The 3,464-nt window shown below is 57.0% G+C and overlaps 1 protein-coding gene across 10 annotated transcripts in view; it reads left to right on the forward strand.

Moving 5' to 3' along the window:
- Window positions 1-1,212: 1,212 nt before the first annotated feature.
- NRF1 (nuclear respiratory factor 1) overlaps window positions 1,213-3,464 on the forward strand; it is a 151,402-nt gene continuing 149,150 nt past the window's right edge. For 3 of the 10 annotated variants that reach the window (XM_023223417.1, XM_023223411.2, XM_023223420.1), the window contains exon 1: window positions 1,219-1,339. The gene's annotated coding sequence lies outside the window, so the exon portion shown is untranslated. Of the gene's footprint in view, window positions 1,340-1,415; window positions 1,939-3,464 lie in introns of those variants that run through there. The other 7 variants (XM_023223419.1, XM_023223413.1, XM_023223414.1 and 4 more) reach the window with 3 other exon arrangements.

Raw genomic sequence — 3,464 nt, forward strand, 5'->3', positions numbered from 1 at the left:
CAGAGAGACAGGAAGGAGCAATGGATCATTTCCAGGTTTCTGGCTTGAGCACCTGGGTGGCTGGTGGTGGCACTCTCCTAGAAAACACTGGAGAAAAAGACATTCAATGTTTGGATATGTTGAATTTTGAGGTTAATAGAATCTTGAAAATTAAAGCTTCCTGATTTTATCTGTTTTCTGACACCCTTTAGCAATTCTCTAATGCAATGGTTTTCACATGATTATGTGCATAAGAATTACCAGGAGTGTGGAGGTGGGGATGTGAAAATGCAGGTTCCTAGGCTAACAAGCCAAGATTCTGGATACCAACGGGTCCAGGACTCAAAACAATTAGCCTGAGTAATTCTGATGTAGGGAGTCTCCTGACGACACTAAAAAAAACAACAAAACCACCCCTCTGCCGGGTATGGTGGGCTGTAATATGAGCACTTTGGGAGGCTGAGGCGGGAGGACAGCTTGAGCCCAGGAGTTCGAGACCAGTCGGGGCAACATAGGGAGATCACCCACCTCCGTTTCCAAAAATAAAAAAAAGACCCCTCATGTGTCTCCACCGTTAGGCTGTTTTCCCCGACTTCTCAGGCACCTGCATGGGGGTCCCACTGCTTCGAATAAGCTCCGTGGGACCCAGGACTTTGTCTTCATACAGGTGCATCTTCAGCGCACTCAGAACAATATGTGGTACAGCACGGGCCCCCTAGAAATGTTGGCCGAACGATCGAATGGCTGAATACATTCATATGTTGCTTTGTACAAAAACTTTTTCTTTCAAATAAATATCTGGGAAGAGTCAGAGATAGGAAAGCAGAGGTCATTCCAAAGAGAGTGAGGATGCCACCGGGAAGGCAGCGCCGAAAAAACCCGAGGGGAACCACTTGCCGATCCCCCAGGCACAGTCTGGAGGTCCCAATTCCCGCGGCAGGGGGGCGAGAGATGCCACTCGTCTGATCAGCAACCATTTTGGGCCCGCTTGCACCGCTTCTCCTGGGTGTCCGCGTTGTGCTAATCCAGTTACTTTTGAGGTTCCGGCCTCCACCAAACCTCTGAAGCGCTCCGTGCACGCAAGGCGCTGGCGGGGGCGGCCGGAGCCCTCGCCGCGAGCCCTCTCCGCGGCCTGCCTGCGGAGCAGCAGCGCCGACCTCCTCATCATGGCGGCGGCCGGGCGGGGAAGCCGGGCCGTGCGTCGCGTGCGTGCCCTCTCCCTCCCCTCCCCCTCCTCGGCGGCGGCGGCGGCGGCAGAAGCGGCAGCGCTCGCCATTGCCGCTGGTGGCAGGAGGCTGCGAGGAGCCGGCGCGGTCGCAGTCTCCACGGCGCAGGCCCACGGTAGCGCAGCCGCTCTGAGGTGAGTGCCCTACCGCGCAATCTCCAGCTATTTCAGCCCCGGCGCAGCCGCAACACGCCGCCCGCCCGCCGGCCGGCCGGCCCGCCCCGCAGCCGGCACCCTGCCGCCCCCGGCTCCGGGCCTGGGCCCCCGCCGGATTCGGCCCGCCTCGGGCGGGGGGCCCCGGCCCGGCCCAGCCAAACCGCCACCCCGAGGATGCGCAGGCCGCACTAGGCCCCAGGCGTCCTGGCGGGCTTGGGAGGGAGGCGCTGCCCTCCCGAGAGCCCCAGGGTTCCGGCCTCCCTCGCCGCCTGGGGCTCTCGGGGCCGCGGCCTCCTCCCCGCCGTGGAACCCGGGGCCCGGCCTTCCCGCGGCTCGGGAGCGGGAGGCGCGGGAGAGGGCGCCGGGCCCGGGAGCGGGAGGTGGGCGGGCTGCGCGGGACCGGAGCCGCGGCTCTCTGCTCGCCCCCTCGGCCCTTCCCGGGTCTCGTCCGCGGGCGGGCGGCGCGGCGGGGCCGGGCTGGGGCGCGGGAGCCGCTGTCTTCTGCGGGAGAGGAGGCTGGCTCTTTCGGCGATCTCCGAAGCTTCCCTCCTGCCGGGTGGTGTGGGCTTGTTACCCAGGTAGACTGGGGGACGCTGGAATATGGCGCGTTGCCCACCCTTGCAAGTTAGGAGGTGGCCGGGGCGGCAGTTCCAGAAGGAGGGCGCAAAGTCCTTTTGTACGCAGAAATAAGGAGCGACATTGTGTTTTCTTCCCCAGTTGAGATGTGCCGGCGGAGGGGCCACGGTTCTTCCTGTTCCTGGGGTGGTGGTCCCCTGGGTGAGGGAGAGGGGGAGTGGCACGCCCCTCCGAAGGAACTGAACCTTTTGCCACTGGAAAGACAGGGTCTCTGAGATGGCCGTCTGCATGGTATTTTCCCATATCCCCAGACCTTTTCGGGTTTGCCATTGCGTGTTGTGCACTCCACTGTGCAGTGATGTCTGCTGCCTCTCTCACCTGTTGTGTCGTGGCTGCTGATCCCAAAGTTTCTGCAGTGTATTTGGTTGTGCCCACCAGAACTTGAAGTTGTTTAAAAATCTTAATATTTGGGGGGCTTCCAGTGATATGTGCTACAACCAGTTGGAGGAGCTGTTGCCTGCTCTCCATTCTTCTCAAGCATTAGATTAGAATATATTAATTGCTTATTTTAGAGCTGGTGTCAATCGTGCTGAATTCTTTCTGTGGTCAAAGCAAAATTCACATTTTCTTAAGTGTTCAGAGACCGTGTATTGAGAGACGCATAAGGAGAAAGGTAGTGTGAGTGAGCCTGTCAGCTTAGGCAGTCGTTGGGCAGAGCTTTTGTCCCGGGACATCATCTGTGCTCACAGTGTGATCCTTTTTCCCATGCCATCTCAGCCCAGGCTTTTAAAAAATTCTTTTTCCTTTGGGCTTGACCAGTAAGTAATTGGGAAAGGGGGGTGTTAGAGTCTTGGAGATGCTGTTTGTGTGTCTGTGTGTGAGATTCATTAGTATCCCGACTCCCTAAAATTGTGTTTGACAGTTCTTGACAGTTTACCCCGTAAGACAGTGAAAATATGACTAGTTCTCTCCGTGCATCCAAGTGTAATTTCCTTATGAGTCCGAAAGCAGACATAATTATCACATGCAATGTAGAATATTTACTCTTAACTCAGATGCTAAATTGTGTGCAGAATTTTTTTGTGTCAAGGGGCTTTTTTTGTCTTTTTATAGGACTTAGTGGCTTTCAACAGGGCCCATGAGCAAAAAAAACAATCAGATTAAGAAAATTCTACGGCCCGGTGCGGTAGCTCACGCCTGTAATCCCAGCACTTTGGGAGGCTGAGGCCGGTGGATCACCTGAGGTCAGGGGTTCGAGACCAGCCTGGCCAACATGGTGAAACCCCGTCTCCATTAAAAATACAAAAATTAGGCCGGGCGCGGTGGCTCAAGCCTGTAATCCCAGCACTTTGGGAGGCCGAGACGGGCGGATCACGAGGTCAGGAGATCGAGACCATCCTGGCTAACACGGTGAAACCCCGTCTCTACTAAAAAATACAAAAAAACTAGCCGGGCGAGGTGGCGGGCGCCTGTAGTCCCAGCTACCTGGGAGGCTGAGGCAGGAGAATGGCGTAAACCCGGGAGGCGG

This window comes from Piliocolobus tephrosceles, chromosome 8 (assembly GCF_002776525.5).
Source record: "Piliocolobus tephrosceles isolate RC106 chromosome 8, ASM277652v3, whole genome shotgun sequence".
Taxonomy (NCBI): domain Eukaryota; kingdom Metazoa; phylum Chordata; class Mammalia; order Primates; family Cercopithecidae; genus Piliocolobus; species Piliocolobus tephrosceles.